This window comes from Electrophorus electricus, chromosome 18, assembly GCF_041902795.1.
Source record: "Electrophorus electricus isolate QZ-2024a chromosome 18, ASM4190279v1, whole genome shotgun sequence".
Lineage (NCBI taxonomy): Eukaryota > Metazoa > Chordata > Actinopteri > Gymnotiformes > Gymnotidae > Electrophorus > Electrophorus electricus.
This window is the reverse complement of record NC_137514.1, coordinates 4,247,298-4,273,658: the sequence shown is the minus strand read 5'-3', so window position 1 is coordinate 4,273,658 and position 26,361 is coordinate 4,247,298. Positions and strand designations below refer to the sequence as shown.

The window sequence follows — 26,361 nt, the reverse complement described above, 5'->3', positions numbered from 1 at the left end:
TAACGTTTGTTCCTTGTGATGTGCATGGCAAAATAGGCATATAAAGATACACAGTCCTTGAGCTTTCACTTTCCTCGAAAAGTGTTCTGGTGCGCATTGTAGGCAGTACTGTCAAGGTAAGTACTCAAACAATTATACTGTGAAACATGAGTTCAGTTTGGGCTTGACTAATATATAGTGCATCTGTAACATTAAGCTAAATATTTCATAATCTTTCATATCCACATAATAAATGTTCACTCAGGCTCTTAGAATTCAGTGGATGTCTTGGAATTATTCATGTTAGAAAGTCACACCTTGAGACTCATTTGGTAATGGAACAAGGCAGAACGGTGAAGTATTCTATATTCTCAAGAATTAAAATATTCACGTGAAAATAAATCCCTTGAAAAATATAGAGTTTGTAGCGCGGAAGGGGTGATGAGCGAGGGCGAACACACGTACGAAGTGCCGACGCCTTGCATTTTACGTGAAACGAAACTTACGAGGGAAACCATAACGATCGTGACAAATAGAATAAAGAAACACTTAGTTTCAATGAACAAACACTGAACAAAATCAAAGACAGACAGCAATAGCGGGTAAACATTAACGGGAAAGGCAGTGTAGGGGGAAACAAAAACCGACAAATAAGATACGTAGGGATGGGGTTTTTATAAGACTATAATCAGGAATGTATTAGGAGACATGAACAGCCCCTAAACCCATAAATCGGGCATCAAACAGACCACAGAACATATTTTGACAATGTTATGGGAGGTAGCTACTGCATTAGGAAGGGGAATGGCACAAAGCGGTGAAGCAGGCACAGCAGCACAAACCTGCTCTTGTGTTTCACTAGTAGCACATCATCCCTGACTGACAGGAACAACTTCTTTGGGCTATATGTAGACAGGGTATAGACAGTGTGTAAGCCGGCACAGCGGCACAAACCTGCTCTTGTGTTTTTAGTTGTTGTTGTTATGTTGTGAAAACAACGTGACTGGTTTTTACTTGCATGATTAGAGCGGTCACAGACATAGTCGGAACTGACCAAAGTTAAAACCAGAAAGCAAAGCAACCAGTACAGAGAGGACATCTAGAGAACAGTCAAAAACCAGAGAATCAAGAAATACCACACAGAAAAGCAAGGGGATAATTAAAGAGTTGGTAAAAACCCCCACAAAATGTTAAAACACGATGTCTTACTAGCAAAAAAGGAGATTAGATAAATAATCATTAATTAACCTATTGTATCATCGTCAATAAATCAAGAGTGTAGGCTGCTTAAACACAATTATTAATTGAGAACAAAGACAGTGTGTTGTCAGCAGCGGTGGGAGATGTGACATTATAAATTATGTTGTTGTTTTTTTTTACACCTAAAGTACCAATCTTTTATAGAAACACTGATCATTTCTGCATTTTAAATAAAGATTTCCTAGATGGAGCCTACTCAGTAGATATTCTGTGTAGCACAGTGCTCTGTCTGTGGGTGGTGACTACAGCACTGCTTTTGGGAGTACCCTGAAAAACAAGGTGGAAAAATGTGAGAGATGCTGAAGAAATCTTATATAGTCAAATATATCTGAATATGATAAATGAAAACCTTACAATAATGAAACACATACACTGCCTGGCCAAAAAAAAAAAGAAAAGATCACCAATACTGGATTTAACTAAACAAATAGGTAAGACCCTCCAATTGGATAATTTAACCCTAACTGATGCAGTGAGTAGCTTCTCATTTGTTAAACAACCATGTCGAAAGACACATCCTGTGGTCGTGGAAAAGATGTTAATCTGTTTCAGAAAGGTCAAATTATTAGCATGCATCATGCAGAGAAAACATCTAAGGAGATTGCTGAAACTACTAAAATCAGGTTAAGAACTGTCCAACGCATTGTTAAAAAGTGGAAGAACAGTGGGGAAACATCATCTTTGAGGAAGGAAAGTGGTTGGAAAAAAATCTTGAATGATCGTGATTAGTGATCACTTAAACGTGTGGTGAAATCAAGTCATTGAAAAACAACAGTAGAAGTCAGGGATATGTTTAATAGTGAAAGTAAGAGCACTTCCACATGCACCATGCAAAGGGAACTTGAGGGATTGGGACTAAACAGCTGTGTAGCCTTAAGAAAACCACTTGTCAGTGAGGCTACAAAATGTCAAAAATGGCTTTAATTTGCTAGGGAGCATAAAGATTGGACTCTGCAGCAATGGAAGAAGGTCATGTGGTCTGATGAGTCCAGATTTACCCTGTTCCAGAGTGATGGACTCATCAGGGTAAGAAGAGAGGCAGCTGAAGTGATGCACCCATCATGCCTAGTGCCTACCCTACAAGCCTGTGGGGGCAGTGCTATGATCTGGAGTTGCTGCAGTTGGCCAGGTCTAGGTTCAGCAACATTATGTGCCCAAAGAATGAGGTCAGCTGACTACCTGAATATACTGAACGACCAGGTTATTCCATCAATGGATTTTTTCTTCCCTTTTCCAAGATGACAATGCCAGGATTCATTGGGCTCTAATTGTGAAAGAGTGGTTCAGAGAGCATGAGACATCATTTTCACACATGGATTGGCCACCACAGAGTCCAGACCTGAACCCCATTGAGAATCTTTGGGATGTGCTGGAGAAGACTTTGTGCAGTGGTCCAAACCTCCCATCATCAATTCAAGATCTTGGGGAAAAATTAATGCAACTCTGGACAGAAATAAATGTTGTGACATTGCAGAAGCTTGTGGAAACTATGCCACAGCGAATGCGTGCCGTAATCAAAGCTAAAGGTGGTCCAATTAAATATTAGAGTGTCACTTTTTTTTTTTGGCCAGGCAGTGTATATAAAATAAAACCTTGAGAATATTGATTGAAACCTAATTTTATTAAACACATTCAACATATTTGTTTCATTCAGTATTCGTTTTTTCCAGATATTCATCCATATTTTGAAGGTCATCATCTGTTATGTTCTTTAATTCTCCTGTTTTAAACCATATTTTACATGTGCTGAGGTTCATAAAATGTCCAGGAATTAAGTTGAACATGCACATGTGTGCCTTATAGCTCAGAAACAGACTGTTCACTCTATAACTGTTGTACATCATGCAGAGCATTCTACACAACACATGGAAAAGAAACCAAGTGTGCCTGGGTTCCTTCAACCAATGGGTAGGTGGAAAAAATGTTTATCTGGTTGTGCAGCCAAGGTATAATTGTTTTGTCTGCACAACCAGTGTATCTCTTGTTGAATTATTTCAGTTATTTGAGAAGGTGAATGCTTTTCCCTGTTTTCTGAGACTTTTGTATATTTAAACTGTTTTAAAATTTGGACTCAACTTTGAGTTATGGGGCTACAGAACTGTTTAGATGTAAGATATCCTACAACTGGATAAATAAGGTTTATCTATAGCCACCGGAGAGGAACTGAATGGGTTACAAAGCAGATCCAATAAAGATGTCCAACAACAGCTCCAAGCATTTGAGAGGAAGATGAAAGATAGACACGGTTCTGCTGCGTATCTCCATGCTGTGGGTGAGCAAGAAAAGAATCATGTTAATCATACTGCGGTGTCAGGAGAGCTCTTTCTGAAACACAGCAGCAAGAGTTAATGCGCAGTCCGACTCGGTAAAGAAAATGCTCTCTTCCTTTCTTCTGCAGCATTTAACAATGAGGTTGAAGACAGGCAGCGCTTCCGTCAGCTGTGGAGGAGTGAGGACAAGCAGCGGATTATCCAGGAGAGAATGGAGTTTGGAGGGTGTGTGGTTATTGGGCTTCTGATGGGCTATTTTGTGAGTGGATGGAATGGGTTCACTCCTGGACTGCTCACAGGAATTGGGATTTGGTTTACAGGAGGTCTGATAAGACATGCATGGGGACCATGATAATTGGTACCACAGAAACTTACTGCACTTCTCAGCTGGGGTTTACTTCATACATCAGGATTTATTAAGGGTAATCAAACACTAGGAAACATGCATACAGTCATGCATCCAGACAGTGCACACAGTATCACAGGGATAGTAAAATATCTGTAAATAACTGTAAAATAAGTTTCTCCAAACAGCCTGACAGAACAAACCTATGACCTGTTGCTGTGGACTTAGAAATCCATTGCGTGATGATTGTATAGAGGTTGGCAGGGAATGCTCCCCTTCCCACTGTTCACATGGTACGGCCCGCTATGTGCAGTAGGCATTCACTGTCCTATTTGTAACCACGCCTTCCTTGTTAGCGCACATCTGCGCTAGGTAGTTGTAGTAATGTCTGTGTGTATGTAAACTGCTGTGGGAATGTGCATCTTTGTCGGTCTTTGCTCTTGATCCTGTTCCGTGTACGTTCGAGTTCCACGTTATGTTTGTGAGCCATGTTCTACGTTGCCCATGTTCACCTTGCCTGTTCTATGTGAATGCCACTGTTTGCATTATCTGTGTGTGTCTAAATAAATATCTGTCTCTGTTGAGGGAGTCTGTGTGTCCTACTCCTTGCCCTGTGGCACTCGGGCCATCACAGAAAGACTGACTGCCACAGGACGCCTACTCTCTCGTCATTAAATGGACTTCTCATGGGGAAATGGGCAAGAGGCTCCTATTGCCGACATCCCGAGCCGCTGCTTGGATCCCTGGATATTGGGAGGAGGACCGCAAGCGGAGCTCATGGCTAGACCAGAGGAGCAGGAGAGAACCCGCTCCAGCCAAGGAGGGGAACACCCCCTGGAATTTCTTGGGACCATGGAGAACCAAAGGGCTCCAATGGAACTGCAACGTAGGTGGTCTGGTAGAGTCGGCTAGGTCCATGGCTAGAAATCAAATAGCCTGTTTTCTCCCGCTCCTGAGTACAGGCCATGATCACTGGAAGGGTTCGCCTAAAGCCCTGGAGGAGGACTGCCTCAGAGGCTCTCCCTGGGTGGCTGGCGACAGGTGGGCTGTAGTGTGTGGCAGCGTGTCCGGACCCAGGGCGAATGTGTCCCTCTGCGTGTCCTGAAGGTCCAAGGACACGTGTCCAGTGCCTGCCCTTCCAACGGGCACTGCGTCTAAGCACTTTTTGTTGACTTACAGGCACATCTACTCATTGTTGTGTGGACCCATGGTGCATGTGGGCACGATATTTTGTGTGTACAGGCTGGTTCCCTCCGAGGATGTTGTCGCTGCTGAATGTCGTAGCCACGCCTCTGGGCTCTCCTCTGAACATCATGGGATGCACAATGTAGGAGTGTTCTTGTGTACTGTGTACGTTGATGGTCTGTGTGCGTTCGTTTTCCACATTATGTTTGTGAGCTATGTTCTACGTTGCCCATGTTCACTGTACCTGTTTTGTGTGAGTGCCACTGTTTGTGTTATTCGTCTTTGTGCAAATAAACATCTGTCTCCATCAAGGGAGTTTGTGTGTCCTGCTCCTTGCTCTGCAGCACTTGGGCCGTCACGGAAGTATAGTTGGAAGTAACTTATCTGGAATGCTATAATAGCTTACATACATTTTTTTGTATTATGTCTTTATAAGGCTCAAGTGATAATTTATTAACTTGTCATTATGAGTATTTATTATTATAGATACATTTTATTTTCAATGTAACAAAAGTTCATTATTCAGGTGACATTTGGTGGCCAGTCCTGGAACTACTGAGATTAAAAGTCAGAGGGGACTGAGACCTCTGATGGTCAGTGCTGGGAAGACTGGAAGTGACTGAGCTGTACAAACACTGTAAATGAGAAGTAAGAGTGGAAGAACTCAACTTTTTTGACATATTAGTATGGGCAGTAGCAATAATAGTAGTACTTATATGTATATAACATAAGCTCCACACCATGTTAGAGCCACTGACTTTCTCTTACACCAGTTTGGACTGCCAGAGGACATCGTCTGACCGGACCATCCCGTTTACTTAAAGGAAGAGATTTCTTACACCATCCAAAGGTGCCTCAGTGAGGTCACCCGAGCATCATTAGCCTTTCATATTTTTACTTTGAAGCCCATGGCTGCAGGAGAGATGCTGGGTGCCAGCTGACCAGGTTCTGGTTCCTGAGCTAATGGACTCCTTCCACTGTGCTCATCCATCCAGACCTGCTCCTCACCATCCTGTTCTCACACCCTGCTGTTTGTGTGACCTTCAGTAAGGGGTTTTGGTCAGCATCCAGCCTGATGGGCACACACACACACACACACACACACACACACACACACATTGTCACACCCGCAGACCTGAGTGTTCCCTGTTTCCCTGGCAACCTAGTCACTTCTGGGTTTTCGTCAATCTCTATGGTTCCCTGTCTCCTCCTCTTTATCTCTAGCTGTTCCTAGTTTGTCCCTGATTGTGATCCTATGTAAACCTTGTTCCTGCGACTCGTTTGTTGGTCATTGTTTTGGTATATCTCGCTAGATTCTTGTTCCTCGTTCCTTGTTTCTCTGTACTTTCTTCCCTCGCTCCATGTTTCGTTACCCTCTCTGTCTATGTTACTTTCCCTATTCATGTTCACCAGTTCTCTGCTGTATGTAATACTTTCTCTCTGTGTTTTAGTCTAAGTTGTTTGTCCCATGATTATTCGTCTAACTTATTCCGCTCTCTTTTCCTGTTCAGTGTTCTCTCGTCTCTTCGCTTCGTTTAGGTTTCTCTTCCCCTGTTCATATATACAAGTGTTGTCTGGTTTTCCTTTTTAGTTCTACTTACCTGTGGTTTTTTTTTTGATCATACATAACCCAGTTCTGTGTATTCCCTGCTAGCTCTAGTTATAGTCCTCATCGTTATTCTTTCTTAGTCTTCCCTAAGTGTTTACGCCCCTTTTACCCAGTTCATGTACTCACCTTGTTAGCCTGTTATTCTTATGTTAACCTGTGTGTTCTGTTTTGTTCTGTGCTGGTCTGTTTCTGTTATTAAATGTATTGTTCATTTATTCTATCCTGCCTGCCTGTTGTTCACATTATGGCTTCTTCTGTTAATTCTGTTCTTCATAACATCCAAGGCGCCGGCCCGTTGCAAGTGTGTTCGCTCATCACCTCTCCAACGTTACACATATCCACATCTTACTCCAGCACACAAGCCCTCCCTTGATACTATTCAACAGTCTATTAATCATAACCTCACTCACTTATCTCTTGTTTACTCTCTCCCTCTTTGAGTCCATAGGACAAGTCCTCTAGCGCTTCTAGCGCCTCTAGTGCTTTGTTTATATATGTATGTTATATACTGTTTTACATTCCAGTAATCAAAGCTCAAGTAAATAGCTTATAAACAGCTTATTCCTTAGGAACCTAAACATTTTTTGCACAGTATTTTGACATATGGTGAAAAATATTGTGAAAGGACGGACTCCTCCCTTTTTAACGTTTGTTCCTTGTGATGTGCATGGCAAAATAGGAATATAAAGATACACAGTCCTTGAGCTTTCACTTTCCTCGAAAAGTGTTCTGGTGCACATTGTAGGCAGTACTGTCAAGGTAAGTACTCAAACAATTATACTGTGAAACATGAGTTCAGTTCGGGCTTGACTAATATATAGTGCATCTGTAACATTAAGCTAAATATTTCATAATCTTTCATATCCACATAATAAATGTTCACTCAGGCTCTTAGAATTCAGTGGATGTCTTGGAATTATTCATGTTAGAAAGTCACACCTTGAGACTCATTTGGTAATGGAACAAGGCAGAACGGTGAAGTATTCTATATTCTCAAGAATTAAAATATTCACGTGAAAATAAATCCCTTGAAAAATATAGCGTTTGTAGCGCGGAAGGGGTGATGAGCGAGGGCGAACACACGTACGAAGTGCCGACGCCTTGCATTTTACGTGAAACGAAATTTACGAGGGAAACCATAACGATCGTGACAAATAGAATAAAGAAACACTTAGTTTCAATGAACAAACACTGAACAAAATCAAAGACAGAGAGCAATAGCGGGTAAACATTAACGGGAAAGGCAGTGTAGGGGGAAACAAAAACCGACAAATAAGATACGTAGGGATGGGGTTTTTATAAGACTATAATCAGGAATGTATTAGGAGACATGAACAGCCCCTAAACCCATAAATCGGGCATCAAACAGACCACAGAACATATTTTGACAATGTTATGGGAGGTAGCTACTGCATTAGGAAGGGGAATGGCACAAAGCGGTGAAGCAGGCACAGCAGCACAAACCTGCTCTTGTGTTTCACTAGTAGCACATCATCCCTGACTGACAGGAACAACTTCTTTGGGCTATATGTAGACAGGGTATAGACAGTGTGTAAGCCGGCACAGCGGCACAAACCTGCTCTTGTGTTTTTAGTTGTTGTTGTTATGTTGTGAAAACAACGTGACTGGTTTTTACTTGCATGATTAGAGCGGTCACAGACATAGTCGGAACTGACCAAAGTTAAAACCAGAAAGCAAAGCAACCAGTACAGAGAGGACATCTAGAGAACAGTCAAAAACCAGAGAATCAAGAAATACCACACAGAAAAGCAAGGGGATAATTAAAGAGTTGGTAAAAACCCCCACAAAATGTTAAAACACGATGTCTTACTAGCAAAAAAGGAGATTAGATAAATAATCATTAATTAACCTATTGTATCATCGTCAATAAATCAAGAGTGTAGGCTGCTTAAACACAATTATTAATTGAGAACAAAGACAGTGTGTTGTCAGCAGCGGTGGGAGATGTGACATTATAAATTATGTTGTTGTTTTTTTTTACACCTAAAGTACCAATCTTTTATAGAAACACTGATCATTTCTGCATTTTAAATAAAGATTTCCTAGATGGAGCCTACTCAGTAGATATTCTGTGTAGCACAGTGCTCTGTCTGTGGGTGGTGACTACAGCACTGCTTTTGGGAGTACCCTGAAAAACAAGGTGGAAAAATGTGAGAGATGCTGAAGAAATCTTATATAGTCAAATATATCTGAATATGATAAATGAAAACCTTACAATAATGAAACACATACACTGCCTGGCCAAAAAAAAAAAGAAAAGATCACCAATACTGGATTTAACTAAACAAATAGGTAAGACCCTCCAATTGGATAATTTAACCCTAACTGATGCAGTGAGTAGCTTCTCATTTGTTAAACAACCATGTCGAAAGACACATCCTGTGGTCGTGGAAAAGATGTTAATCTGTTTCAGAAAGGTCAAATTATTAGCATGCATCATGCAGAGAAAACATCTAAGGAGATTGCTGAAACTACTAAAATCAGGTTAAGAACTGTCCAACGCATTGTTAAAAAGTGGAAGAACAGTGGGGAAACATCATCTTTGAGGAAGGAAAGTGGTTGGAAAAAAATCTTGAATGATCGTGATTAGTGATCACTTAAACGTGTGGTGAAATCAAGTCATTGAAAAACAACAGTAGAAGTCAGGGATATGTTTAATAGTGAAAGTAAGAGCACTTCCACATGCACCATGCAAAGGGAACTTGAGGGATTGGGACTAAACAGCTGTGTAGCCTTAAGAAAACCACTTGTCAGTGAGGCTACAAAATGTCAAAAATGGCTTTAATTTGCTAGGGAGCATAAAGATTGGACTCTGCAGCAATGGAAGAAGGTCATGTGGTCTGATGAGTCCAGATTTACCCTGTTCCAGAGTGATGGACTCATCAGGGTAAGAAGAGAGGCAGCTGAAGTGATGCACCCATCATGCCTAGTGCCTACCCTACAAGCCTGTGGGGGCAGTGCTATGATCTGGAGTTGCTGCAGTTGGCCAGGTCTAGGTTCAGCAACATTATGTGCCCAAAGAATGAGGTCAGCTGACTACCTGAATATACTGAACGACCAGGTTATTCCATCAATGGATTTTTTCTTCCCTTTTCCAAGATGACAATGCCAGGATTCATTGGGCTCTAATTGTGAAAGAGTGGTTCAGAGAGCATGAGACATCATTTTCACACATGGATTGGCCACCACAGAGTCCAGACCTGAACCCCATTGAGAATCTTTGGGATGTGCTGGAGAAGACTTTGTGCAGTGGTCCAAACCTCCCATCATCAATTCAAGATCTTGGGGAAAAATTAATGCAACTCTGGACAGAAATAAATGTTGTGACATTGCAGAAGCTTGTGGAAACTATGCCACAGCGAATGCGTGCCGTAATCAAAGCTAAAGGTGGTCCAATTAAATATTAGAGTGTCACTTTTTTTTTTTGGCCAGGCAGTGTATATAAAATAAAACCTTGAGAATATTGATTGAAACCTAATTTTATTAAACACATTCAACATATTTGTTTCATTCAGTATTCGTTTTTTCCAGATATTCATCCATATTTTGAAGGTCATCATCTGTTATGTTCTTTAATTCTCCTGTTTTAAACCATATTTTACATGTGCTGAGGTTCATAAAATGTCCAGGAATTAAGTTGAACATGCACATGTGTGCCTTATAGCTCAGAAACAGACTGTTCACTCTATAACTGTTGTACATCATGCAGAGCATTCTACACAACACATGGAAAAGAAACCAAGTGTGCCTGGGTTCCTTCAACCAATGGGTAGGTGGAAAAAATGTTTATCTGGTTGTGCAGCCAAGGTATAATTGTTTTGTCTGCACAACCAGTGTATCTCTTGTTGAATTATTTCAGTTATTTGAGAAGGTGAATGCTTTTCCCTGTTTTCTGAGACTTTTGTATATTTAAACTGTTTTAAAATTTGGACTCAACTTTGAGTTATGGGGCTACAGAACTGTTTAGATGTAAGATATCCTACAACTGGATAAATAAGGCTTATCTATAGGCACCGGAGAGGAACTGAATGGGTTACAAAGCAGATCCAATAAAGATGTCCAACAACAGCTCCAAGCATTTGAGAGGAAGATGAAAGATAGACACGGTTCTGCTGCGTATCTCCATGCTGTGGGTGAGCAAGAAAAGAATCATGTTAATCATACTGCGGTGTCAGGAGAGCTCTTTCTGAAACACAGCAGCAAGAGTTAATGCGCAGTCCGACTCGGTAAAGAAAATGCTCTCTTCCTTTCTTCTGCAGCATTTAACAATGAGGTTGAAGACAGGCAGCGCTTCCGTCAGCTGTGGAGGAGTGAGGACAAGCAGCGGATTATCCAGGAGAGAATGGAGTTTGGAGGGTGTGTGGTTATTGGGCTTCTGATGGGCTATTTTGTGAGTGGATGGAATGGGTTCACTCCTGGACTGCTCACAGGAATTGGGATTTGGTTTACAGGAGGTCTGATAAGACATGCATGGGGACCATGATAATTGGTACCACAGAAACTTACTGCACTTCTCAGCTGGGGTTTAGTTCATACATCAGGATTTATTAAGGGTAATCAAACACTAGGAAACATGCATACAGTCATGCATCCAGACAGTGCACACAGTATCACAGGGATAGTAAAATATCTGTAAATAACTGTAAAATAAGTTTCTCCAAACAGCCTGACAGAACAAACCTATGACCTGTTGCTGTGGACTTAGAAATCCATTGCGTGATGATTGTATAGAGGTTGGCAGGGAATGCTCCCCTTCCCACTGTTCACATGGTACGGCCCGCTATGTGCAGTAGGCATTCACTGTCCTATTTGTAACCACGCCTTCCTTGTTAGCGCACATCTGCGCTAGGTAGTTGTAGTAATGTCTGTGTGTATGTAAACTGCTGTGGGAATGTGCATCTTTGTCGGTCTTTGCTCTTGATCCTGTTCCGTGTACGTTCGAGTTCCACGTTATGTTTGTGAGCCATGTTCTACGTTGCCCATGTTCACCTTGCCTGTTCTATGTGAATGCCACTGTTTGCATTATCTGTGTGTGTCTAAATAAATATCTGTCTCTGTTGAGGGAGTCTGTGTGTCCTACTCCTTGCCCTGTGGCACTCGGGCCATCACAGAAAGACTGACTGCCACAGGACGCCTACTCTCTCGTCATTAAATGGACTTCTCATGGGGAAATGGGCAAGAGGCTCCTATTGCCGACATCCCGAGCCGCTGCTTGGATCCCTGGATATTGGGAGGAGGACCGCAAGCGGAGCTCATGGCCAGACCAGAGGAGCAGGAGAGAACCCGCTCCAGCCAAGGAGGGGAACACCCCCTGGAATTTCTTGGGACCATGGAGAACCAAAGGGCTCCAATGGAACTGCAACGTAGGTGGTCTGGTAGAGTCGGCTAGGTCCATGGCTAGAAATCAAATAGCCTGTTTTCTCCCGCTCCTGAGTACAGGCCATGATCACTGGAAGGGTTCGCCTAAAGCCCTGGAGGAGGACTGCCTCAGAGGCTCTCCCTGGGTGGCTGGCGACAGGTGGGCTGTAGTGTGTGGCAGCGTGTCCGGACCCAGGGCGAATGTGTCCCTCTGCGTGTCCTGAAGGTCCAAGGACACGTGTCCAGTGCCTGCCCTTCCAACGGGCACTGCGTCTAAGCACTTTTTGTTGACTTACAGGCACATCTACTCATTGTTGTGTGGACCCATGGTGCATGTGGGCACGATATTTTGTGTGTACAGGCTGGTTCCCTCCGAGGATGTTGTCGCTGCTGAATGTCGTAGCCACGCCTCTGGGCTCTCCTCTGAACATCATGGGATGCACAATGTAGGAGTGTTCTTGTGTACTGTGTACGTTGATGGTCTGTGTGCGTTCGTTTTCCACATTATGTTTGTGAGCTATGTTCTACGTTGCCCATGTTCACTGTACCTGTTTTGTGTGAGTGCCACTGTTTGTGTTATTCGTCTTTGTGCAAATAAACATCTGTCTCCATCAAGGGAGTTTGTGTGTCCTGCTCCTTGCTCTGCAGCACTTGGGCCGTCACGGAAGTATAGTTGGAAGTAACTTATCTGGAATGCTATAATAGCTTACATACATTTTTTTGTATTATGTCTTTATAAGGCTCAAGTGATAATTTATTAACTTGTCATTATGAGTATTTATTATTATAGATACATTTTATTTTCAATGTAACAAAAGTTCATTATTCAGGTGACATTTGGTGGCCAGTCCTGGAACTACTGAGATTAAAAGTCAGAGGGGACTGAGACCTCTGATGGTCAGTGCTGGGAAGACTGGAAGTGACTGAGCTGTACAAACACTGTAAATGAGAAGTAAGAGTGGAAGAACTCAACTTTTTTGACATATTAGTATGGGCAGTAGCAATAATAGTAGTACTTATATGTATATAACATAAGCTCCACACCATGTTAGAGCCACTGACTTTCTCTTACACCAGTTTGGACTGCCAGAGGACATCGTCTGACCGGACCATCCCGTTTACTTAAAGGAAGAGATTTCTTACACCATCCAAAGGTGCCTCAGTGAGGTCACCCGAGCATCATTAGCCTTTCATATTTTTACTTTGAAGCCCATGGCTGCAGGAGAGATGCTGGGTGCCAGCTGACCAGGTTCTGGTTCCTGAGCTAATGGACTCCTTCCACTGTGCTCATCCATCCAGACCTGCTCCTCACCATCCTGTTCTCACACCCTGCTGTTTGTGTGACCTTCAGTAAGGGGTTTTGGTCAGCATCCAGCCTGATGGGCACACACACACACACACACACACACACACACACACACACATTGTCACACCCGCAGACCTGAGCGTTCCCTGTTTCCCTGGCAACCTAGTCACTTCTGGGTTTTCGTCAATCTCTATGGTTCCCTGTCTCCTCCTCTTTATCTCTAGCTGTTCCTAGTTTGTCCCTGATTGTGATCCTATGTAAACCTTGTTCCTGCGACTCGTTTGTTGGTCATTGTTTTGGTATATCTCGCTAGATTCTTGTTCCTCGTTCCTTGTTTCTCTGTACTTTCTTCCCTCGCTCCATGTTTCGTTACCCTCTCTGTCTATGTTACTTTCCCTATTCATGTTCACCAGTTCTCTGCTGTATGTAATACTTTCTCTCTGTGTTTTAGTCTAAGTTGTTTGTCCCATGATTATTCGTCTAACTTATTCCGCTCTCTTTTCCTGTTCAGTGTTCTCTCGTCTCTTCGCTTCGTTTAGGTTTCTCTTCCCCTGTTCATATATACAAGTGTTGTCTGGTTTTCCTTTTTAGTTCTACTTACCTGTGGTTTTTTTTTTGATCATACATAACCCAGTTCTGTGTATTCCCTGCTAGCTCTAGTTATAGTCCTCATCGTTATTCTTTCTTAGTCTTCCCTAAGTGTTTACGCCCCTTTTACCCAGTTCATGTACTCACCTTGTTAGCCTGTTATTCTTATGTTAACCTGTGTGTTCTGTTTTGTTCTGTGCTGGTCTGTTTCTGTTATTAAATGTATTGTTCATTTATTCTATCCTGCCTGCCTGTTGTTCACATTATGGCTTCTTCTGTTAATTCTGTTCTTCATAACATCCAAGGCGCCGGCCCGTTGCAAGTGTGTTCGCTCATCACCTCTCCAACGTTACACATATCCACATCTTACTCCAGCACACAAGCCCTCCCTTGATACTATTCAACAGTCTATTAATCATAACCTCACTCACTTATCTCTTGTTTACTCTCTCCCTCTTTGAGTCCATAGGACAAGTCCTCTAGCGCTTCTAGCGCCTCTAGTGCTTTGTTTATATATGTATGTTATATACTGTTTTACATTCCAGTAATCAAAGCTCAAGTAAATAGCTTATAAACAGCTTATTCCTTAGGAACCTAAACATTTTTTGCACAGTATTTTGACATATGGTGAAAAATATTGTGAAAGGACGGACTCCTCCCTTTTTAACGTTTGTTCCTTGTGATGTGCATGGCAATATAGGCATATAAAGATACACAGTCCTTGAGCTTTCACTTTCCTCGAAAAGTGTTCTGGTGCACATTGTAGGCAGTACTGTCAAGGTAAGTACTCAAACAATTATACTGTGAAACATGAGTTCAGTTCGGGCTTGACTAATATATAGTGCATCTGTAACATTAAGCTAAATATTTCATAATCTTTCATATCCACATAATAAATGTTCACTCAGGCTCTTAGAATTCAGTGGATGTCTTGGAATTATTCATGTTAGAAAGTCACACCTTGAGACTCATTTGGTAATGGAACAAGGCAGAACGGTGAAGTATTCTATATTCTGAAGAATTAAAATATTCACGTGAAAATAAATCCCTTGAAAAATATAGCGTTTGTAGCGCGGAAGGGGTGATGAGCGAGGGCGAACACACGTACGAAGTGCCGACGCCTTGCATTTTACGTGAAACGAAATTTACGAGGGAAACCATAACGATCGTGACAAATAGAATAAAGAAACACTTAGTTTCAATGAACAAACACTGAACAAAATCAAAGACAGAGAGCAATAGCGGGTAAACATTAACGGGAAAGGCAGTGTAGGGGGAAACAAAAACCGACAAATAAGATACGTAGGGATGGGGTTTTTATAAGACTATAATCAGGAATGTATTAGGAGACATGAACAGCCCCTAAACCCATAAATCGGGCATCAAACAGACCACAGAACATATTTTGACAATGTTATGGGAGGTAGCTACTGCATTAGGAAGGGGAATGGCACAAAGCGGTGAAGCAGGCACAGCAGCACAAACCTGCTCTTGTGTTTCACTAGTAGCACATCATCCCTGACTGACAGGAACAACTTCTTTGGGCTATATGTAGACAGGGTATAGACAGTGTGTAAGCCGGCACAGCGGCACAAACCTGCTCTTGTGTTTTTAGTTGTTGTTGTTATGTTGTGAAAACAACGTGACTGGTTTTTACTTGCATGATTAGAGCGGTCACAGACATAGTCGGAACTGACCAAAGTTAAAACCAGAAAGCAAAGCAACCAGTACAGAGAGGACATCTAGAGAACAGTCAAAAACCAGAGAATCAAGAAATACCACACAGAAAAGCAAGGGGATAATTAAAGAGTTGGTAAAAACCCCCACAAAATGTTAAAACACGATGTCTTACTAGCAAAAAAGGAGATTAGATAAATAATCATTAATTAACCTATTGTATCATCGTCAATAAATCAAGAGTGTAGGCTGCTTAAACACAATTATTAATTGAGAACAAAGACAGTGTGTTGTCAGCAGCGGTGGGAGATGTGACATTATAAATTATGTTGTTGTTTTTTTTTACACCTAAAGTACCAATCTTTTATAGAAACACTGATCATTTCTGCATTTTAAATAAAGATTTCCTAGATGGAGCCTACTCAGTAGATATTCTGTGTAGCACAGTGCTCTGTCTGTGGGTGGTGACTACAGCACTGCTTTTGGGAGTACCCTGAAAAACAAGGTGGAAAAATGTGAGAGATGCTGAAGAAATCTTATATAGTCAAATATATCTGAATATGATAAATGAAAACCTTACAATAATGAAACACATACACTGCCTGGCCAAAAAAAAAAAGAAAAGATCACCAATACTGGATTTAACTAAACAAATAGGTAAGACCCTCCAATTGGATAATTTAACCCTAACTGATGCAGTGAGTAGCTTCTCATTTGTTAAACAACCATGTCGAAAGACACATCCTGTGGTCGTGGAAAAGATGTTAATCTGTTTCAGAAAGGTCAAATTATTAGCATGCATCATGCAGAGAAAACATCTAAGGAGATTGCTGAAACTACTAAAATCAGGTTAAGAACTGTCCAACGCATTGTTAAAAAGTGGAAGAACAGTGGGGAAACATCATCTTTGAGGAAGGAAAGTGGTTGGAAAAAAATCTTGAATGATCGTGATTAGTGATCACTTAAACGTGTGGTGAAATCAAGTCATTGAAAAACAACAGTAGAAGTCAGGGATATGTTTAATAGTGAAAGTAAGAGCACTTCCACATGCACCATGCAAAGGGAACTTGAGGGATTGGGACTAAACAGCTGTGTAGCCTTAAGAAAACCACTTGTCAGTGAGGCTACAAAATGTCAAAAATGGCTTTAATTTGCTAGGGAGCATAAAGATTGGACTCTGCAGCAATGGAAGAAGGTCATGTGGTCTGATGAGTCCAGATTTACCCTGTTCCAGAGTGATGGACTCATCAGGGTAAGAAGAGAGGCAGCTGAAGTGATGCACCCATCATGCCTAGTGCCTACCCTACAAGCCTGTGGGGGCAGTGCTATGATCTGGAGTTGCTGCAGTTGGCCAGGTCTAGGTTCAGCAACATTATGTGCCCAAAGAATGAGGTCAGCTGACTACCTGAATATACTGAACGACCAGGTTATTCCATCAATGGATTTTTTCTTCCCTTTTCCAAGATGACAATGCCAGGATTCATTGGGCTCTAATTGTGAAAGAGTGGTTCAGAGAGCATGAGACATCATTTTCACACATGGATTGGCCACCACAGAGTCCAGACCTGAACCCCATTGAGAATCTTTGGGATGTGCTGGAGAAGACTTTGTGCAGTGGTCCAAACCTCCCATCATCAATTCAAGATCTTGGGGAAAAATTAATGCAACTCTGGACAGAAATAAATGTTGTGACATTGCAGAAGCTTGTGGAAACTATGCCACAGCGAATGCGTGCCGTAATCAAAGCTAAAGGTGGTCCAATTAAATATTAGAGTGTGACTTTTTTTTTTGGCCAGGCAGTGTATATAAAATAAAACCTTGAGAATATTGATTGAAACCTAATTTTATTAAACACATTCAACATATTTGTTTCATTCAGTATTCGTTTTTTTCCAGATATTCATCCATATTTTGAAGGTCATCATCTGTTATGTTCTTTAATTCTCCTGTTTTAAACCATATTTTACATGTGCTGAGGTTCATAAAATGTTCAGGAATTAAGTTGAACATGCACATGTGTGCATTATAGCTCAGAAACAGACTGTTCACTCTATAACTGTTGTACATCATGCAGAGCATTCTACACAACACACGGAAAAGAAACCAAGTGTGCCTGGGTTCCTCCAACCAATGGGTAGGTGGAAAAAATGTTTATCTGGTTGTGCAGCCAAGGTATAATTGTTTTGTCTGCACAACCAGTGTATCTCTTGTTGAATTATTTCAGTTATTTGAGAAGGTGAATGCTTTTCCCTGTTTTCTGAGACTTTTGTATATTTAAACTGTTTTAAAATTTGGACTCAACCTTGAGTTATGGGGCTACAGAACTGTTTAGATGTAAGATATCCTACAACTGGATAAATAAGGTTTATCTATAGGCACCGGAGAGGAACTGAATGGGTTACAAAGCAGATTCAATAAAGATGTCCAACAACAGCTCCAAGCATTTGAGAGGAAGATGAAAGATAGACACGGTTCTGCTGCGTATCTCCATGCTGTGGGTGAACAAGAAAAGAATCATGTTAATCATACTGCGGTGTCAGGAGCGCTCTTTCTGAAACACAGCAGCAAGAGTTAATGCGCAGTCCGACTCGGTAAAGAAAATGCTCTCTTCCTTTCTTCTGCAGCATTTAACAATGAGGTTGAAGACAGGCAGCGCTTCCGTCAGCTGTGGAGCAGTGAGGACAAGCAACGGATTATCCAGGAGAGAATGGAGTTTGGCGGGTGTGTGGTTATTGGGCTTCTGATGGGCTATTTTGTGAGTGGATGGAATGGGTTCACTCCTGGACTGCTCACAGGAATTGGGATTTGGTTTACAGGAGGTCTGATAAGACATGCATGGGGACCATGATAATTGGTACCACAGAAACTTACTGCACTTCTCAGCTGGGGTTTACTTCATACATCAGGATTTATTAAGGGTAATCAAACACTAGGAAACATGCATACAGTCATGCATCCAGACAGTGCACACAGTATCACAGGGATAGTAAAATATCTGTAAATAACTGTAAAATAAGTTTCTCCAAACAGCCTGACAGAACAAACCTATGACCTGTTGCTGTGGACTTAGAAATCAATTGCGTGATGATTGTATAGAGTTTGGCAGGGAATGCTCCCCTTCCCACTGTTCACATGGTACGGCCCGCTATGTGCAGTAGGCATTCACTGTCCTATTTGTAACCACGCCTTCCTTGTTAGCGCACATCTGCGCTAGGTAGTTGTAGTAATGTCTGTGTGTATGTAAACTGCTGTGGGAATGTGCATCTTTGTCGGTCTTTGCTCTTGATCCTGTTCCGTGTACGTTCGAGTTCCACGTTATGTTTGTGAGCTATGTTCTACGTTGCCCATGTTCACCTTGCCTGTTCTATGTGAATGCCACTGTTTGCATTATCTGTGTGTGTCTAAATAAATATCTGTCTCTGTTGAGGGAGTCTGTGTGTCCTACTCCTTGCCCTGTGGCACTCGGGCCATCACAGAAAGACTGACTGCCACAGGACGCCTACTCTCTCGTCATTAAATGGACTTCTCATGGGGAAATGGGCAAGAGGCTCCTATTGCCGACATCCCGAGCCGCTGCTTGGATCCCTGGATATTGGGAGGAGGACCGCAAGCGGAGCTCATGGCCAGACCAGAGGAGCAGGAGAGAACCCGCTCCAGCCAAGGAGGGGAACACCCCCTGGAATTTCTTGGGACCATGGAGAACCAAAGGGCTCCAATGGAACTGCAACGTAGGTGGTCTGGTAGAGTCGGCTAGGTCCATGGCTAGAAATCAAATAGCCTGTTTTCTCCCGCTCCTGAGTACAGGCCATGATCACTGGAAGGGTTCGCCTAAAGCCCTGGAGGAGGACTGCCTCAGAGGCTCTCCCTGGGTGGCTGGCGACAGGTGGGCTGTAGTGTGTGGCAGCGTGTCCGGACCCAGGGCGAATGTGTCCCTCTGCGTGTCCTGAAGGTCCAAGGACACGTGTCCAGTGCCTGCCCTTCCAACGGGCACTGCGTCTAAGCACTTTTTGTTGACTTACAGGCACATCTACTCATTGTTGTGTGGACCCATGGTGCATGTGGGCACGATATTTTGTGTGTACAGGCTGGTTCCCTCCGAGGATGTTGTCGCTGCTGAATGTCGTAGCCACGCCTCTGGGCTCTCCTCTGAACATCATGGGATGCACAATGTAGGAGTGTTCTTGTGTACTGTGTACGTTGATGGTCTGTGTGCGTTCGTTTTCCACATTATGTTTGTGAGCTATGTTCTACGTTGCCCATGTTCACTGTACCTGTTTTGTGTGAGTGCCACTGTTTGTGTTATTCGTCTTTGTGCAAATAAACATCTGTCTCCATCAAGGGAGTTTGTGTGTCCTGCTCCTTGCTCTGCAGCACTTGGGCCGTCACGGAAGTATAGTTGGAAGTAACTTATCTGGAATGCTATAATAGCTTACATACATTTTTTTGTATTATGTCTTTATAAGGCTCAAGTGATAATTTATTAACTTGTCATTATGAGTATTTATTATTATAGATACATTTTATTTTCAATGTAACAAAAGTTCATTATTCAGGTGACATTTGGTGGCCAGTCCTGGAACTACTGAGATTAAAAGTCAGAGGGGACTGAGACCTCTGATGGTCAGTGCTGGGAAGACTGGAAGTGACTGAGCTGTACAAACACTGTAAATGAGAAGTAAGAGTGGAAGAACTCAACTTTTTTGACATATTAGTATGGGCAGTAGCAATAATAGTAGTACTTATATGTATATAACATAAGCTCCACACCATGTTAGAGCCACTGACTTTCTCTTACACCAGTTTGGACTGCCAGAGGACATCGTCTGACCGGACCATCCCGTTTACTTAAAGGAAGAGATTTCTTACACCATCCAAAGGTGCCTCAGTGAGGTCACCCGAGCATCATTAGCCTTTCATATTTTTACTTTGAAGCCCATGGCTGCAGGAGAGATGCTGGGTGCCAGCTGACCAGGTTCTGGTTCCTGAGCTAATGGACTCCTTCCACTGTGCTCATCCATCCAGACCTGCTCCTCACCATCCTGTTCTCACACCCTGCTGTTTGTGTGACCTTCAGTAAGGGGTTTTGGTCAGCATCCAGCCTGATGGGCACACACACACACACACACACACACACACACACACACACACACACACACACACACACACACACACACATTGTCACACCCGCAGACCTGAGCGTTCCCTGTTTCCCTGGCAACCTAGTCACTTCTGGGTTTTCGTCAATCTCTATGGTTCCCTGTCTCCTCCTCTTTATCTCTAGCTGTTCCTAGTTTGTCCCTGATTGTGATCCTATGTAAACCTTGTTCCTGCGACTCGTTTGTTGGTCATTGTTTTGGTATATCTCGCTAGATTCTTGTTCCTCGTTCCTTGTTTCTCTGTACTTTCTTCCCTCGCTCCATGTTTCGTTACCCTCTCTGTCTATGTTACTTTCCCTATTCATGTTCACCAGTTCTCTGCTGTATGTAATACTTTCTCTCTGTGTTTTAGTCTAAGTTGTTTGTCCCATGATTATTCGTCTAACTTATTCCGCTCTCTTTTCCTGTTCAGTGTTCTCTCGTCTCTTCGCTTCGTTTAGGTTTCTCTTCCCCTGTTCATATATACAAGTGTTGTCTGGTTTTCCTTTTTAGTTCTACTTACCTGTGGTTTTTTTTTTGATCATACATAACCCAGTTCTGTGTATTCCCTGCTAGCTCTAGTTATAGTCCTCATCGTTATTCTTTCTTAGTCTTCCCTAAGTGTTTACGCCCCTTTTACCCAGTTCATGTACTCACCTTGTTAGCCTGTTATTCTTATGTTAACCTGTGTGTTCTGTTTTGTTCTGTGCTGGTCTGTTTCTGTTATTAAATGTATTGTTCATTTATTCTATCCTGCCTGCCTGTTGTTCACATTATGGCTTCTTCTGTTAATTCTGTTCTTCATAACATCCAAGGCGCCGGCCCGTTGCAAGTGTGTTCGCTCATCACCTCTCCAACGTTACACATATCCACATCTTACTCCAGCACACAAGCCCTCCCTTGATACTATTCAACAGTCTATTAATCATAACCTCACTCACTTATCTCTTGTTTACTCTCTCCCTCTTTGAGTCCATAGGACAAGTCCTCTAGCGCTTCTAGCGCCTCTAGTGCTTTGTTTATATATGTATGTTATATACTGTTTTACATTCCAGTAATCAAAGCTCAAGTAAATAGCTTATAAACAGCTTATTCCTTAGGAACCTAAACATTTTTTGCACAGTATTTTGACATATGGTGAAAAATATTGTGAAAGGACGGACTCCTCCCTTTTTAACGTTTGTTCCTTGTGATGTGCATGGCAATATAGGCATATAAAGATACACAGTCCTTGAGCTTTCACTTTCCTCGAAAAGTGTTCTGGTGCACATTGTAGGCAGTACTGTCAAGGTAAGTACTCAAACAATTATACTGTGAAACATGAGTTCAGTTCGGGCTTGACTAATATATAGTGCATCTGTAACATTAAGCTAAATATTTCATAATCTTTCATATCCACATAATAAATGTTCACTCAGGCTCTTAGAATTCAGTGGATGTCTTGGAATTATTCATGTTAGAAAGTCACACCTTGAGACTCATTTGGTAATGGAACAAGGCAGAACGGTGAAGTATTCTATATTCTGAAGAATTAAAATATTCACGTGAAAATAAATCCCTTGAAAAATATAGCGTTTGTAGCGCGGAAGGGGTGATGAGCGAGGGCGAACACACGTACGAAGTGCCGACGCCTTGCATTTTACGTGAAACGAAATTTACGAGGGAAACCATAACGATCGTGACAAATAGAATAAAGAAACACTTAGTTTCAATGAACAAACACTGAACAAAATCAAAGACAGAGAGCAATAGCGGGTAAACATTAACGGGAAAGGCAGTGTAGGGGGAAACAAAAACCGACAAATAAGATACGTAGGGATGGGGTTTTTATAAGACTATAATCAGGAATGTATTAGGAGACATGAACAGCCCCTAAACCCATAAATCGGGCATCAAACAGACCACAGAACATATTTTGACAATGTTATGGGAGGTAGCTACTGCATTAGGAAGGGGAATGGCACAAAGCGGTGAAGCAGGCACAGCAGCACAAACCTGCTCTTGTGTTTCACTAGTAGCACATCATCCCTGACTGACAGGAACAACTTCTTTGGGCTATATGTAGACAGGGTATAGACAGTGTGTAAGCCGGCACAGCGGCACAAACCTGCTCTTGTGTTTTTAGTTGTTGTTGTTATGTTGTGAAAACAACGTGACTGGTTTTTACTTGCATGATTAGAGCGGTCACAGACATAGTCGGAACTGACCAAAGTTAAAACCAGAAAGCAAAGCAACCAGTACAGAGAGGACATCTAGAGAACAGTCAGAAACCAGAGAATCAAGAAATACCACACAGAAAAGCAAGGGGATAATTAAAGAGTTGGTAAAAACCCCCACAAAATGTTAAAACACGATGTCTTACTAGCAAAAAAGGAGATTAGATAAATAATCATTAATTAACCTATTGTATCATCGTCAATAAATCAAGAGTGTAGGCTGCTTAAACACAATTATTAATTGAGAACAAAGACAGTGTGTTGTCAGCAGCGGTGGGAGATGTGACATTATAAATTATGTTGTTGTTTTTTTTTACACCTAAAGTACCAATCTTTTATAGAAAAACTGATCATTTCTGCATTTTAAATAAAGATTTCCTAGATGGAGCCTACTCAGTAGATATTCTGTGTAGCACAGTGCTCTGTCTGTGGGTGGTGACTACAGCACTGCTTTTGGGAGTACCCTGAAAAACAAGGTGGAAAAATATGAGAGATGCTGAAGAAAACCTGTATAGTCAAATATATCTGAATATGATAAATGAAAACCTTACAATAATGAAACACATACACTGCCTGGCCAAAAAAAAAAAGAAAAGATCACCAATACTGGATTTAACTAAACAAATAGGTAAGACCCTCCAATTGGATAATTTAACCCTAACTGATGCAGTGAGTAGCTTCTCATTTGTTAAACAACCATGTCGAAAGACACATCCTGTGGTCGTGGAAAAGATGTTAATCTGTTTCAGAAAGGTCAAATTATTAGCATGCATCATGCAGAGAAAACATCTAAGGAGATTGCTGAAACTACTAAAATCAGGTTAAGAACTGTCCAACGCATTGTTAAAAAGTGGAAGAACAGTGGGGAAACATCATCTTTGAGGAAGGAAAGTGGTCGGAAAAAAATCTTGAATGATCGTGATTAGTGATCACTTAAACGTGTGGTGAAATCAAGTCATTGAAAAACAACAGTAGAAGTCAGGGATATGTTTAATAGTGAAAGTAAGAGCACTTCCACATGCACCATGCAAAGGGAACTTGAGGGATTGGGACTAAACAGCTGTGTAGCCTTAAGAAAACCACTTGTCAGTGAGGCTACAAAATGTCAAAAATGGCTTTAATTTGCTAGGGAGCATAAAGATTGGACTCTGCAGCAATGGAAGAAGGTCATGTGGTCTGATGAGTCCAGATTTACCCTGTTCCAGAGTGATGGACTCATTAGGGTAAGAAGAGAGGCAGCTGAAGTGATGCACCCATCATGCCTAGTGCCTACCCTACAAGCCTGTGGGGGCAGTGCTATGATCTGGAGTTGCTGCAGTTGGCCAGGTCTAGGTTCAGCAACATTATGTGCCCAAAGAATGAGGTCAGCTGACTACCTGAATATACTGAACGACCAGGTTATTCCATCAATGGATTTTTTCTTCCCTGATGGAATGGGCATTTTCCAAGATGACAATGCCAGGATTCATTGGGCTCTAATTGTGAAAGAGTGGTTCAGAGAGCATGAGACATCATTTTCACACATGGATTGGCCACCACAGAGTCCAGACCTGAACCCCATTGAGAATCTTTGGGATGTGCTGGAGAAGACTTTGTGCAGTGGTCCAAACCTCCCATCATCAATTCAAGATCTTGGGGAAAAATTAATGCAACTCTGGACAGAAATAAATGTTGTGACATTGCAGAAGCTTGTGGAAACTATGCCACAGCGAATGCGTGCCGTAATCAAAGCTAAAGGTGGTCCAATTAAATATTAGAGTGTGACTTTTTTTTTTGGCCAGGCAGTGTATATAAAATAAAACCTTGAGAATATTGATTGAAACCTAATTTTATTAAACACATTCAACATATTTGTTTCATTCAGTATTCGTTTTTTTCCAGATATTCATCCATATTTTGAAGGTCATCATCTGTTATGTTCTTTAATTCTCCTGTTTTAAACCATATTTTACATGTGCTGAGGTTCATAAAATGTTCAGGAATTAAGTTGAACATGCACATGTGTGCATTATAGCTCAGAAACAGACTGTTCACTCTATAACTGTTGTACATCATGCAGAGCATTCTACACAACACACGGAAAAGAAACCAAGTGTGCCTGGGTTCCTCCAACCAATGGGTAGGTGGAAAAAATGTTTATCTGGTTGTGCAGCCAAGGTATAATTGTTTTGTCTGCACAACCAGTGTATCTCTTGTTGAATTATTTCAGTTATTTGAGAAGGTGAATGCTTTGCCCTGTTTTCTGAGACTTTTGTATATTTAAACTGTTTTAAAATTTGGACTCAACCTTGAGTTATGGGGCTACAGAACTGTTTAGATGTAAGATATCCTACAACTGGATAAATAAGGTTTATCTATAGGCACCGGAGAGGAACTGAATGGGTTACAAAGCAGATTCAATAAAGATGTCCAACAACAGCTCCAAGCATTTGAGAGGAAGATGAAAGATAGACACGGTTCTGCTGCGTATCTCCATGCTGTGGGTGAACAAGAAAAGAATCATGTTAATCATACTGCGGTGTCAGGAGCGCTCTTTCTGAAACACAGCAGCAAGAGTTAATGCGCAGTCCGACTCGGTAAAGAAAATGCTCTCTTCCTTTCTTCTGCAGCATTTAACAATGAGGTTGAAGACAGGCAGCGCTTCCGTCAGCTGTGGAGCAGTGAGGACAAGCAACGGATTATCCAGGAGAGAATGGAGTTTGGCGGGTGTGTGGTTATTGGGCTTCTGATGGGCTATTTTGTGAGTGGATGGAATGGGTTCACTCCTGGACTGCTCACAGGAATTGGGATTTGGTTTACAGGAGGTCTGATAAGACATGCATGGGGACCATGATAATTGGTACCACAGAAACTTACTGCACTTCTCAGCTGGGGTTTACTTCATACATCAGGATTTATTAAGGGTAATCAAACACTAGGAAACATGCATACAGTCATGCATCCAGACAGTGCACACAGTATCACAGGGATAGTAAAATATCTGTAAATAACTGTAAAATAAGTTTCTCCAAACAGCCTGACAGAACAAACCTATGACCTGTTGCTGTGGACTTAGAAATCAATTGCGTGATGATTGTATAGAGTTTGGCAGGGAATGCTCCCCTTCCCACTGTTCACATGGTACGGCCCGCTATGTGCAGTAGGCATTCACTGTCCTATTTGTAACCACGCCTTCCTTGTTAGCGCACATCTGCGCTAGGTAGTTGTAGTAATGTCTGTGTGTATGTAAACTGCTGTGGGAATGTGCATCTTTGTCGGTCTTTGCTCTTGATCCTGTTCCGTGTACGTTCGAGTTCCACGTTATGTTTGTGAGCTATGTTCTACGTTGCCCATGTTCACCTTGCCTGTTCTATGTGAATGCCACTGTTTGCATTATCTGTGTGTGTCTAAATAAATATCTGTCTCTGTTGA

At 41.9% G+C, this 26,361-nt stretch overlaps 4 long non-coding RNA genes across 5 annotated transcripts in view; all 4 read left to right on the top strand.

Annotated features, from left to right (window-relative positions):
* LOC145643347 (uncharacterized) overlaps nt 1–4,439 on the top strand; it is a 31,671-nt gene extending 27,232 nt beyond the window's left edge. The window contains exons 1-4 of one of the 2 annotated variants that reach the window (XR_014118274.1): nt 40–116; nt 3,088–3,147; nt 3,389–3,511; nt 3,638–4,439. This is a non-coding gene — a long non-coding RNA (uncharacterized LOC145643347). Of the gene's footprint in view, nt 1–39; nt 117–3,087; nt 3,148–3,388; nt 3,512–3,637 lie in introns of those variants that run through there. The other variant, XR_014118275.1, reaches the window with a different exon arrangement.
* Nucleotides 4,440–7,331: 2,892 nt separating this feature from the next.
* LOC145652137 (uncharacterized) lies at nt 7,332–11,731 on the top strand. The gene is made up of 4 exons (XR_014118353.1): nt 7,332–7,408; nt 10,380–10,439; nt 10,681–10,803; nt 10,930–11,731. It is a non-coding gene; the product is annotated as an uncharacterized LOC145652137 (long non-coding RNA).
* A 2,839-nt stretch (nt 11,732–14,570) lies between these two features.
* On the top strand, nt 14,571–19,025 carry LOC145652139 (uncharacterized). The gene is made up of 4 exons (XR_014118356.1): nt 14,571–14,702; nt 17,674–17,733; nt 17,975–18,097; nt 18,224–19,025. It is a non-coding gene; the product is annotated as an uncharacterized LOC145652139 (long non-coding RNA).
* A 2,867-nt stretch (nt 19,026–21,892) lies between these two features.
* On the top strand, nt 21,893–26,361 carry LOC118242622 (uncharacterized). Its single transcript, XR_004776943.2, has 4 exons — nt 21,893–22,024; nt 25,010–25,069; nt 25,311–25,433; nt 25,560–26,361. It is a non-coding gene; the product is annotated as an uncharacterized LOC118242622 (long non-coding RNA).